The sequence below is a fragment of the Drosophila serrata genome, unplaced genomic scaffold, assembly GCF_035046125.1.
Source record: "Drosophila serrata isolate PLE 108 unplaced genomic scaffold, ASM3504612v1 contig_88, whole genome shotgun sequence".
Lineage (NCBI taxonomy): Eukaryota > Metazoa > Arthropoda > Insecta > Diptera > Drosophilidae > Drosophila > Drosophila serrata.
The window spans coordinates 426,447-440,389 of record NW_028256986.1 but is presented as its reverse complement, the minus strand read 5'-3'; the positions used below and the strand labels follow the sequence as shown (position 1 = coordinate 440,389).

The window sequence follows — 13,943 nt, the reverse complement described above, 5'->3', positions numbered from 1 at the left end:
GATGACACGCGGTTCTGCAGGGTAAAGTTAAAGGACCACGTTGGCGTGGTTTCTTTTTTATTTGTTATGGGGGAATGGTGTAGTAGTATTGCTTTGCAGTGGTCAATCGTATCTTTTATTGTTGATGTAAGTTTTGGGATTTGTTTTGCTTTCGAGATTTTTTTAATAATCTGTTCTAGAGACGTTTTCTTGGAGGTGGAAATCATTTTAAAGTTTTTTAATGTGGCATGTTCAGTTCTATCTTCTATTGGTCTTATGTTATCTTCGTATAGCAGGTTGTTTATCGGTGAGGAGCAAAATGCCCCGAAGGCTATTTTAATGGCTAAGTGGTATATTGTTCTTATTTTATTAAGTTTTGATTATGGTGCCTTTCCGTATAGAAATAACCCATAATCATAAAACATAATAACTGAGTTGATAACATAAATAATAGTTTTAAGAGAGACATTTTATAATATTTAGTCTCTTAGAAATTTCTATTACCAACCGATCTATGTGTAATACACATTGTGTATGTCCCATTTATAATTGTTAGTTATAGTAACACTTAATATTCTTACCGACTTTTCTTTTTTTAAATTGAAAGTTCTAAGTTGCATTTCTTTTTGCGACAGACATGTAAATATTTAGATTAATGTCTGCGAGCAGTGGGTTTATATTAACTGACGTATCTCTCTCTTTTGTGTCTTTTTATAATTGTGTAGTCATCTGCGTATGCTGTAAATTCGAATGATTTGTGAAGACCTATGATTCTATTTATTTTGTTATAGGAAATTGCGAAAAGGATTACAGATAATGGTGGTCTCTGTGGGATTCCATTTTCAAGTGGTAAGGTTTGGGATTGTATGTTTTGAATTTCAACACAGAATTTTGTTCATATTGTTGGAATTGGAGTTTGTGGATTTAAGTCTAAGGTAAATTCGTACAGGGCTTTGCGTTTTGTCTGCATTATTTCTCGTTTGAGGATTGCATTGGTTTTTTTTGTAAGTTATTGTTTTGCCATGCTATTTTTTTTTTTTTTGTTTTTTAGATTTTTTAGGTCGGTGTCCCACCAGGGGACCTGTTTGGATGAGTTTGGGTGATATTGTGGTATGGATAAATGAGCGCGCTGCCTTATGATGGCACAAAGGTGGGCAGTTTCTTGGTTTATTTGTTGGCTGAGTGGTCTGTCGTCGGAAAATTGTTTACCATATTTTTGATAGAGAGGCCAGTTGGCTTTATCAATGTTGAACTTATTTTTAATGAAGGAGGAGTCAGTTGATTCATTTTCAAAAAGTTGAATTGAGATCGGGAAGTGGTCACTACCTGAGAAGTGGTTGCCAATTGTCCATTTAGCGTGTAGGTATAGTTCAGGGGAAGCTAGAGATAGGTCAATATGTGTGAAGGTGTGGTGGGTAGTAAAGTGGGTGGGGAAGCCATTATTAAAAGTGGTTAGCAGGGAGTGGTTTATAAATTTGAATAATAAGTTTCCTCGTGAGTTATTATTTTGTGATCCCTAACTTTTGTGCCAGCTGTTAAAGTCACCAGTTATTAGAATAGGGGTGTTGATATAATTGTAAGTGTCTTGTAATTCTTGTAGAGTGAATGGTTTGTTAGGAAGTATATAACTGGAAATTATTGTGAATTTGATTTTAGAGTGTACGGTTACGGCGATTAAGTCAAAGCTTATATTGTGGATTTGGGTTTGTTGTTGTTGTAAGGAGTTGTGAAGCAGGAGGGCTACTCCGCCATAAGGATTGTTCGAGTTATTTATGTGATAGAGAGTAAAATTTATTGGGATGACAATATTGTTTGTAGAGTGGAGATGTGTATCTTGAATGTATATTATTTTAGGGTTGTGTTTTTTTATGAGTATTTGTAGGTGGTTATAATTATTGAGGTATCCATTTACATATAATTGTAATATTTTAAGCATTTTAAGAATAAGAATATAGGTTAAGGCTAACTAGAACTAAAATAATTTTGTTTAAAATAATGTATTTGTATAGTTTTATAATTCTAAATCTTCGTCCGTACTTATTGTAAACTTATCTTCAGATATCTTGCTTTTAACTTTCTTATCAGTTTTAGTTTTTTGGTTGTTTTTTTCTTTTGATTTTAATGTAGTGCTTAACTTATTTAATTTAGCTGAGAATATTTTAAGTTTTAGTTCGTCGGAAATTTCAGAGCATGCGGAGTATAACCTTTAGAGGAGAATGAAAAAATTGGAAATTTAGACAGGTGGAAGTTTATTTAAAAGACTAAAGGGACTACTTGCGTACCCTTCAATAAAGATGTAAATGGGATATGCACAATATAGAAAAGAGACAAGTAGTTCTTATAAAGGATGAAAGTTGTCATCCATCAAGATGGTGATTAAGATAAGTTCGAAGAAATACACAAGGGTAAAGATGAGAAAGTTCATGTAGTGAAAGCAAAGATGCAGGATGCAAGCATTTTTCGGCCAATTAGTAAGATTTGCCCTCTCATCGGCATAAAATCGGCCGAATATAAGGAAGCAGACAATTGTCTTTAGTGGATTCGACTGCTCGTAGTTTTAAACAGACAAATTAGGAAGTTAATGATCATTTTAAGTATATGAATAAGCGGATTAAAAAAATTACGGCTGCTCTTCAAGAAAGTTATTAGATATATAAGGAGTCTACAAACTTATTTATGTTGGCAAAGCAGTTTTCCAATTTTATTGAGGATTGTGAAAATACTCAAGCGGGTATTATAAGTTAGTTGACTGATTCAAATCATGGGAGGCTTAATACTAATATAATTAAGCCTAGAAAGTTAAAAGATGAAATACCAAAGATAAAGGAAAGACTGTCTGAGGCGTGAGTGTTACCAGGGAAAAATACTGGAACCGAGCTGAAAGAAGTATATACCCTCTTGACTGCGAAGGGTATTTTTATAGACAAAAATATTGATAATAAATTGTAAGACCATAGGCGAATATTATATACTAAATCGTATTGGGTTGAATTAGAAACTTAAAGCGCTTAGCTCTTTAAGATTCATGCAAATTCTAAATCAAGAACTCAATATAAAACATCAAATATGGATTTAATTGATTTGCCAGAGGAAGAAATATTAACGCTAAGGTCTGAGTGCAGAGCTTGTATGGATGATAAAATCTAAGTGGCACAATATAATTTAAAGTCAGAAAGGCAGATACACCGATTTTTTTTTTTTTGAGCCCTTTCGAAGCCAAGTATATAAGCCATAGATTGATAGACTTAAATAAAACCGTTAAATGAATAATTTAACTACAAAGTTTAAATGTGCACCACCTATCGGATCATACCTTATTAATTACATGTATAATTATTGTACTAATTTTGATTATAAATTCGTTACGTACGTGAAATATAAGCAGGCAATACAAGCCGTAACTTTTGCAGTCCATACACCAAATCTTTAAAAGTAAAATTCATAATTCTCAAAGCAAAATTATATGTACGTATTTGTATTCTACTAGTTAAAATTTGGTCTAACCTTGATGGCCCTTGGCAGAATGTTCACACATGAACACGTATATATATATATGTATTTTTTTTGACACTGATGCACTAAGGTCACGAGTATGTTGGGCTAAGTGTTAGTAGGCGGGAAATGAAATACAGAAAAGAGAACGAGGATATTAAATAATGGCGTGCTGCTAAATTGCTCGCCTGCATGTCTACTAAGTGGGTTAGAATTAAAGTTTTTAGTTTTGGAAGACTATCTACGATAGAGATTATTGTGTACAAATCATTATAATTTGCACACAATACTCTAAAAGGTTCTGTTTATGGGGAAGAGAACCAATTTGCCACCCTTTAGCAATAATTAATGCTCGAATTAGGTTGATTAAATGCTGTGTATATTTTTTCGTTTTCACTTCTCTGGTCGGAGCTGCAACTACCGATCGAATTATTGACTTCAACATATATAATCTTAAAATGTAGCTTAGCATAGATAAGGCGACAGAGGAAGAAGAGAGAGAGAAATAGATAAACAAAGAGAAGAGCTAAGAGCCATACACCCATGCGCGCATGATTAGGCGCTAGCGGTCTGCTCTGAACATACTCCCCCCGTTGGAAGAGGTACTGTTCCAACTTCATCGGCATCGTGGGGCAGAACGGCTAGCTTGGCGATTTTGTGGCCTGCAATTGGCCAACAACTTTTCAAGAAGGCAGCTGGCTTTCCTACGGCAGCAAGTGTGCCACTATCAAAATGATCCTGGACGACGGCAGCTGAGACAGACTGAGGAGTTGACGCACTCGACAGCCCGCCAGACACGATCCAACCAAGTTTGGCGTTCTGAAGGGTTGGCATCGCGCTACCCAAATGAATTTGTCCCGTAGCCATTATTTTAAAGAAGAGTCCAGCACCAATTATAAGATTTATTCGATCTGATTGATTGAAGTGAGGATAAGCGAGCGATATATTTTCCTGAATTTTTTATGATACTGTGTTTATATCGAGATGGGGCTGATACTTAGTTATACTATCAGTCACAACCGCGGAGAATGAGGCACGATAGCTTGCATCCTGGGGTTGCGCTACAATGTCGACTGCCGTATCGGAATTCAGAGAGGATTCCCCAATCCCAGAGACTAGGGTATGCGACTCCCGACGATTTAAATTGAGCTGATTCGCTAGACGAGAAGTTATGAAATTTATCTGAGATGCCGAGTCTAGGATGGCTCAGCATGGCGTAAATTCTCCAACCTTATTCCTCACATAGATGATCGCGGTTGGAAGCAACACGTAATCAACAGGCAAAATATCTGTGGGGCTTGGTGGAGGGTTCGATGAACGGTGATTAGGTTGGGATGATGAATGCGATGATGCTAATGCTGATGCAAATGATGTTGATGACTGAGAGTTGGGAAATGGATCGGATGATAGAGATGAGGCGGTGGATGGTACAGATGGGTCCTGATTAAAATGCAACAATGAGTGGTGCTTCATACGACAGTATCTGCAGTGCGTTGACTTGCATTGCTGCAAACTATGCCCCTTGCGCAAACAGTTGAGGCACAGGTGTTTCTCTAAATCGAAGGTTCGGGCTCAAATTTAGAAATCGAGAGCATTTTGGCAAATTATGATCCCTCGCATCACAAAACGTACATAGGGGAAGATTTAAGCTACCAACTGAAGCAATGAAGCTATACCCATGCAGGGCTTTTCCCACCTGCCGGCCTGGTGCTGGCGTTACCAATGCTTGATCCGAATTTTCCATAATCCTACACCTCCTTTGCAGGAACGACTCCATAGAATCCCACGTAGCTAGCTTGTTGATGGACAAATCCTCTTTCCATTTTTCCCGCGTCCTCTGATCAGCTTCCGTGCGACGAAGATTTGTTGCGTAGTGGCCAGGGTACGGATTGCTCGCAGATGCGAATTCATGCAATCGCTTAACTCCCGAAGACCCTTGGCTGATCCCTTCTCGACACCTTTTAACCCAAATATTGCCTGTACGTGTGCCTGAAAATGTAGAACTTTATTATCAAATCGATTTTTGAGTAAGTCCAAAGCCTTTGTATAATGGGCATTCGAGGGCTCAAGCGAACGTATGGTCTCTAGAGCCACGCCGCCTAAACTTGACCTTAGATATTGTAATTTTTCAATATCACTTAGCTCTTCATCATTTCCGATGACCGTGCTGAACGTTGCAATAAAATCCGGCCAATCAGAGTAGGATCCATGGAACCGAGCTATCTCCAAAATTGGCAACCGAGGCTTCCTAGATCGGAAAGAATGATCCGGATGATTAATAATGTCGATGGATGTTGAATTTGCAGCGGTTGCAGCCGGCAATTGAGATTTGCGAAGCGCCGCTAAACCTCGATTTATCTTCGCCTTCACATCCATGAACGCCGTGGAGAATTCAATCCGATGGTCGCTTGCTATCTCCGAAAAGTCCAATTTTTCCAGCGAAGTCTGTGCGGAATCAAAGGCCAAATTTAATGAATTATGATGCTGAACCGAATTTTCCGTATTAGACATCTTTATTTTCTCACGCGAAAAGAATTATAAAGGGAAAATGTCTGACCGCTTCGGTATATAGGAACCCGTTTAGTTTTCACCGCGCAGATTAGAGGTTAATTAGCGTCACCGAGATGCAACGGAACCTCGACAATGTTGTTATTGTAATTGTCGGCCTCGAAACAGCGGAGTTTTGGCACACGCACGTCTATGCTATATATGCATAGGTATATATATGTTCAATAGGCGCTATTAACGACGCTTAAGCGCGAGCCACCTTTCTCTACAATATTTGGCACAACACAGCTTTTGTTTATCAGCGCGATTTAAACGAAAATCAGCGGCCGGCTATATGCACTCAGCTTGTTATGTACAAGGTATGTGTGTATGTGAGTTTGCTTGTGTGCTTATGACCGAATGCAAGCGACAGCGAAGCAAAGCGATTTGTTTAAACGATATTAAACAACGAACACCGGGTTGCAGGCTCCGAACCAAAGAATCACGTCGGGGTCACCAAAATGTTTATGGGGAAGACAACCAATTTGCCACCCTTTAGCAATAATTAACGCTTGATTATATGCTGTGTATATTTTTTCGTTTTCACTTCTCTGGTCGGAGCTGCAACTTCCAGTCGAATTGTTGACTTCAATATATATAATCTTAAAATGTAGCTTAGCATAGATAATGCGACAGAAAAAGAAGAGAGAGAGAAATAGAACAAAGAGAAGAGCTATACACCCATGCATGATTAGGCGCTAGCGGTCTGCTCTGAACAGGTTCATGCAATTCAAAAGCGGTTCTACAGTGGGGCAACAATAAGGGAATGTAGGATCTAGTATTTCTACACACAAAAAATTCCTGCAGTAAATCCTAGCAATTCTGCAGTTAAATGTCCGCAACCCAAAATCTTGGGTGGGATTTACTGTGAGCTGCTTTACAGTAAGTCCAACCACTATTCTGCAGTAGAAATTCCTTAACCAAGAATATTAGTAAATTACAGTATTTAACAGTTTAACTTCAGATAACCGAAGATTACTGTTAAATACCCTATTTACAGTAAAAATACCCACATTAAAAACAGATACCGTTTAAAATATAAATAATTATTTTATTTGTTAAAAAATAAAATACTTTTTTTTATTTATGTTAATTCTCAAATAATTGCTTCAGGTCCATATTGTTCCGAAGAGTTGGTATATCCAATGTTCCTCCCCTGAAAATAAAAAAAAAAACAACATTCAAAGTTAAACAACTTTTAAAACCAAATATATACATATATGTATAAACAATTTTTTTATAAATACCCTGCAGTACCGCATGTCAATCAATCAATCAATCTTTCATCTTTCCAAGTGAACGGACGTGTTTTTTTTCTTGGGCTCTCGTTTTGTACTAAAGTTTGAATCTAACCACCGGGGTTAACTTGAATTTACTAATTTGTGTTTATAACTTCCCGTTCACTTCGCGTATGCATGCAGCTATTCTAATTTGTGTATATAATTGGTTTTATTTTCCAATTTAGTTGTGCTGCTAGTGTTAGCTTTTTCATATTTTGCATTCCTTTTTGTGCCTTCTTCGTCTAGCTTTTGTTTGCGCCGTCGCAACAGCTAAACGTTTTATCTACGTATTTCCCACGCTCTCCCACTCTCTCACTTTAGCTGTGCCGCTGCACTTCTTATCTTATTCGATCTCATTCGCTCTCCCGCTCTCACTGTGACTCTTCACTTCTTTCTTCATAGCTCTGTTGTTATTTTTCCCAAGTACAAGTACAGTGGTAAGTCCCTATAATGTCCGGAAATATTGTCTGTTTCGTCAAAACCTGCAAAAAGGCAATTGCTGCAGGTGACCTTGCAATCGGCTGCTGGCTGTGCGACAACGTCATGCACGCCAAGTGTATTGGAGTTGCAGCTCGGACGGTGGACGATGTAAAAAAAACATCGGCCTGCGTTTCTGTTGTGAGGCCTGTCGCGATGTAGAAAGGGAGATGATGTCTTTCATGCGGCAAACCAAAAGCGGTTTTAAGGCATTTTAACGAGTTTTCGTAAAACTCTTGATATGTTCTTGGAGCTGGACACCCAATTTAATAGCCTTACGCTATTAAATGAGTCTCCTAGGCGCAAAAAAACTGCTATTGGTGGGCAGCATGTAGACGGACCCCAACTACCTGCAACGGGCTTTCAGCAGCAGCCTCTCACGGCACAGCCCTCGACCTCAGCATTAATTCCAAGAGTGCTGAGATCGAGCGCTAGGAAAGATTCGGTATCCGAATGTGCAGCGGGAGTGCCCGTACCGCCGGTGATTTCTGTTTTATTCCCTGGGGGGTCGCAAATATTGACCCTTCAAAGTCCCGTCCACACAAATATATCTGCCCAGGGTGTTAGGCCCGGAATACCGGCCGACAATGGCACGGCGGATAACCAATCTACCTTGCCAAAAGCCCTTATAGCTGTTCCACCAACGAGACATATTTTTGTCTCGCGGCTCTCCCCTGACCAAACATCGGAAGATGTTCTCGCCTTTATACAAGGCAAAACCAGAGCCGAAAAAATTAAGATAAAGGTGGAAAAGTTCAAATTTTCTTACGCAAGGGACATTTCATCTTTCAAAATAAATGTCCCTAACGAGCTCTTTAACACTATTTGCTCTCCCAACTTCTGGCCAGAGCACATCGTTGTTAAGGAGTTCGAGGCGAAGAAAAAGAAAAAACGGCCTGTAGGAATAACTCTTCCTAGGCCTGATGATACCACTGCGCCTTCTACGTCTTCCAATCCCCATCCAAAAAAACTAACCTACTCCTTAGGTATTTCCTATCAGAATGCAAGAGGCTTACGTAGTAAGCTCCCTAACTTGTATTCTGATAGCCTTTCGTTTGCATCTCAGGTTATTGTGCTCACAGAAACCTGGTTAAAGCCGGAGATTCTGAGCTCACGTCAGAATTATTAACCTTCGAGGAATGTAACGATGTTGAATTCCTCTGTGTGAAGCTATCTATCAAAGGTAGCTCCATTTTTATTACCTGTTCCTACATACCTCCACTGTCGGAACTTCCTATTTATTGGAATCACCTTTCCGCTATTCAGATGATTTCCAGTAGACTTTTGGATAGAGACCAGTTGGTAGTTCTAGGAGATTTTAATATCCCTGGTGCTATTTGGTGCTAAAATAATTCCACCAATACTCTCCATACACCTACACAACATGACTTTATCGCTGGCTTGTTTGACATTTCGCTGTCTCAAGTCAACCATGTTCGAAATTCCTTACAGCGCTTGCTCGATCTTTGCTTCGTCTCTGATCCTGCGAGAGTCAGTTTAGCAAGGGTGGCGCCTCTGACGCAGCCCGAAGATCCTTATCATCCAACTTTCGATGTGACTCTTGATATTGGGTGTGACGTACAGAATATTTCTGACCGTCCAGCCAATAAAGTCCTATGTTTTCGCAAAACGGACTTTGAACGGCTGAATAATTTTATAAACGAGTTCAATTGGTCCGATCCATACATGTGCACTGACATGGCAGTTGCCGTGGATATTTTTTACAGTGCCATGAACTCATTTTTTACTGAATGCGTTCCGTTATATTATCCGCCAAGCTCGAATAAACCGCCGTGGTTTACTAAAGAGTTGAGGCGACTTAAAAATAAAAAATCTTGACTTTATGCTAGATTTAAAATCACCGGTTCTCAATCTGCCCTTTCATCTTATTTATCAGCTCGGTCAAACTTTACCGTGCTGAACGCGCAGTGTTATAAAAACTATTTAACTCGTTGTAGGGCCCAGTTCTTACAGGACCCAAAACAGTTTTATAATTTCGTTAACACTAAACGTAAGCCTAAAACAAATCCTTCCTCGCTTTCATTTGAAAATATGTACTACCGCAAATAATGATCAGGCAATAGCCGATCTATTTTCGCAGTTTTTTCAAACAATCTATTCTTGCTCTTCGTATCTACACCAGACCTATTCCTACAACATACACAAATCAAACTTAATTTTCTGTCCCAGCCTAAACGAAAGCTCTCTCCTTTTAGATCTTTATCGTGTCAAGCCAGTTTATTCGCCAGGTCCCGACGGAATTCCTGGCTGTGTGCTAAGGTATTGTGCCGACGCCCTGTGCTATCCCTTTCTGAAATTGTTTACCTTGTCCTTGGAAACCTCCCCATATCCCATTATTTGGAAGGAATCGTTTATTATTCCTCTCCACAAAAAAGGTAGCAAATTGGATGCCAGCAATTATAGAGGAATCTCTAAGCTGTCCGCCATCCCTAAATTATTTGAAAACATTATCACCCCTCACTTACAACACCTTTGTAGATCGGTTATTTCTCAATGTCAACATGGTTTTATGAAGCGAAGATCAACAACAACAAATCTTTTGGAGCTCTCTTCCTTTATTATAAAGGGCTTCCATAATAATTGCCAGACAGATGTAATCTATACTGATTTCAGTAAAGCATTTGACTCTGTTAACCATTGTCTCCTCGTTAGAAAACTCGATTCAATGGGTTTTTCAAGTGATCTTCTTAATTGGATCTCTAGTTATTTGAATGGCAGGACGCAAAAGGTCCTCTTTAAGAATAATTTATCCAATGTTCTAAGGGTTACATCTGGCGTCCCCCAAGGAAGCCATTTGGGACCCTTATTGTTTACATTGTTCATAAATGACCTGCCCAAAGTCTTGACTAACTCCAGAGTACTTATGTACGCAGATGACGTCAAGCTTTGCGTGCAATACAATGACGTTGCCTGCCAGTCGGATTTACAAACAGATCTTAATAATTTTCAAACTTAGTGCCGTGTAAACTTTTTAAACTTAAATGGCTCGAAATGCAAGCTAATGACATTCTCTCGTGTAGTTCCTAAGCTTGCTACTTACACGCTGAACTGCTGCTCTTTGGAAAGAATTAATTCTGTTAACGATTTGGGCGTCCGCTTGGACCCAAAACTTGACTTTATTGATCATATTTCGTCTATGGTGAATAGAGCCAGGGGTGTGCTTGGATTTATTAAACGGTGGTCGAAGGAATTCAATGACCCCTATGTTACTAAATCCTTATATACTTCCTTAGTTCGTCCTATCCTAGAATATGGATGCCATAGTAAACGCATTGAGTCGGTTCAAAAGAACTTTTTACATTTCGCTCTACGCGGTTTAAATTGGGATGCAAACCAAAGATTACCTTCCTGCTCTAGTAGACTCCTATTAATAAACTTGCCGTCCTTAGCCAATCGTAGAACGATGCTAGGGATAACCTTTATTTTTATCCTTATACATGGTGATGTGGAAAGTCCTGACTTGTTGAGTCAGCTTAATTTCCATGTACCATGTAGAACTACTAGATCCTATATCCCATTAGTGTTGCGCCACAGTAGAACCTCCTTTGAAGTGCATGAACCTTTTAGAGTGCTATATGCAAATTATAATGATTTGTACACACTAATCTCTAACGTAGATACCCTTCCCAAATTAAAATCTTTAATACTAACAAACTTGGTAAGCATGCAAGCTAACAATCTGGCAGCACGCCGGTAGTCAATTTCCTCGTATTCTGTCCTATATTTTCCATCGCGCCTAATAACACCTAACCCAAACAGGCACGTGCCTGGTGTCATACGGCCCACTTGAATGTACTGACCTTAGTGCATCAACGTCCAAGAAATGTCATCAATAGTCCACTGTCATCAACAATTCATCAACGCGCCGACTGCGATTTCTACCGAGGCATCAACAAATTCATCAACAATTCATCGATGTTTCATCATCAAAATTCATCGACGGCCGGGCAATGGTACTCTTGACGACTGCCATCTAGACTACCGCCATAACTGTATCGTGGGCAGAGCGTCGTAGTAGAAGTTGCAGTCGGCAGAGCGTCGCCTCGGTAGAAGTCGCAGTCGGCAAAACGTCGCCTCGGTAGAAGTCGCAGTGGGCGCGTTGATGACTTGTTGATGACAGTGGCCTATTGATGACATGCGCTGCTGCAGTGATGTTTGTTATGTACAAATGTATGTATGGCGCATTGTGCTCTCAGAAACTTGCATAAAATGGTACTTACCAAGAAAAATAGCTGTAAGTGGCAATATATCCACTTCTCAAATACATCATAGCAATCCGCTTCCTGCCCGTTGCAATCACTGCGTTAAGTTTTACTTCATTTTATTTGACTTTTATTCATATTTCCACAAGTAAACTTTTCGAAATAAAATGCGATAGAGCTAAGCCTGACCGTACCAATCATAGCCATAAATATACTAGAATTTATTTAAGTAGGCAGAAAAAGTTGTTGATTTTAATTAAAAATTAATTTAAATTTATGGCTCTGGCAACAAATTTATTTGATGCTGACCTAATGAATACAAATATATATACCCTAGACCAAACAGGAACAAGAAATACTTTACATACTACTCTACTGTAACTCGACTGCAGTTGACAGTCATTTGGAGTTCGGAAAGCCAACAACAAAAAACACACAAATAATCTGATACGTAATGATACGTAAGGGTCACTGTATGTGACTGTCACGACAAAAATTTTGTAAATTCAACCCACCGACGAAGCGGGCAATCGAAAAATGCATCTTGTATTATATCCCCATGCAAACATATCTAAGATACTAGGGTCTTGGGCAAGGCGAAGTACTTCATAACGCTTGATTTGAAGTCTGGCTATCACCAAATCACACTGGCAGAGCGTGACCGAGAAAAAACTTCCGTTTCCGTAAAAGGAGGAAAGTTCGAGTTCTGCACTTAAGAGTCTGCAAATGAGAGTATCAACACATAAATAAAGAATTTGTGCCTGGCCAGCTATTATCGATGCTTTATTAAAGATTTTGCATCAATAGCAAGGCCCATTTCAGACATCCTAAAAGGTGAGCGCAGGGGAGGCACAGGATCAAAAAAATGTCGCTCACGAACACCATTGAAACCAAGGATAAGCCTTTGAATGGCTTTCAAAACCAGATAACTCTGGAGGAGGCACGCTTTCCGTCTAAAAGCAGCTTCGTGCTCTTTGGAAACAAGAGACGGCATAACATAGACTTTACATGCAAGCAGTCGTTGCTTAAGGAGCTCGCGGACACCGTTGTGCGGTCACACGCGTTTTGCACACGCTAGCGATGATATAGGACGAATTGGTTCGGCAATTCCCAGCCACCAAATTTTGGCACTGCAAAAACCGAGTTACAGATATTTTTGCAGTAGCTGAGAAACGAGAAGTCCTCAATACCGTGCATAACGGGGGTCACAGATCGGCACAGGAGAAGGTTAAGCAGGTATTTTCGGAGTACAACTTCCGAAAAATAAACAGATTAGCTAATGAAATAGTCACTAACTTCAACACCTGCGCCAAAGGAAAATATAACAACCAAAGAAAGACGAGCTCGGCGAAAAGCCAGTCCCCTCTCATGTTGGAAATGCTACATATCGACGTTTTCTCCACAGATAGGAAATACTTCCTTACATGCATTGACAAATTTTCAAAGTTTACCATGGTCCAGCCAATTCCCTCTAGAACCAATGAGTCAGAGTCATTTATTGCGACAATGCTGAAAAATCCCTTCGGCGTTAGCAAATCAAATGTACCGGCCCTCCACAGCGTCTCAAAAGGACAAGTGGAGCGTTTCAACAGCACTCTGGTAGAGCTTGCCAGATGCCTTAAAATCGACAAAGGCATCGTGGAGCTTATTTTGCTGACCACTGCCATTCGATCATCGATCAATCGGGTGACCCACAGCTCGAAATACAGTATAAGCATTCCCAAGTTAAGTTGAGAAACAGGGAAAATGCTTCGGGACAAAACAGGATGTTCAAAGTTGGTTACAAAGTCCTAGTGGAATCCAACAGGAGGCTAGGCAATAAGCATTCACCGTTATGCGGGGAGAAAACTGTGGAAGCAGTCATGGGGACTACAGTCCTCATTAAGGGGAGGGTGGTCCACAAGGACAACCTTAGGTATGCAAAGCACAACCATGTTGCCATACG

The 13,943-nt window shown here is 39.6% G+C and overlaps 1 protein-coding gene across 34 annotated transcripts in view; it reads left to right on the top strand.

The window, feature by feature from the left end:
* Positions 1 to 13,943, top strand: part of LOC110177636 (chromatin remodeler ATRX homolog) — a 597,323-nt gene that overhangs the window by 200,237 nt on the left and 383,143 nt on the right. The gene's annotated exons all lie outside the window — the stretch shown is intronic.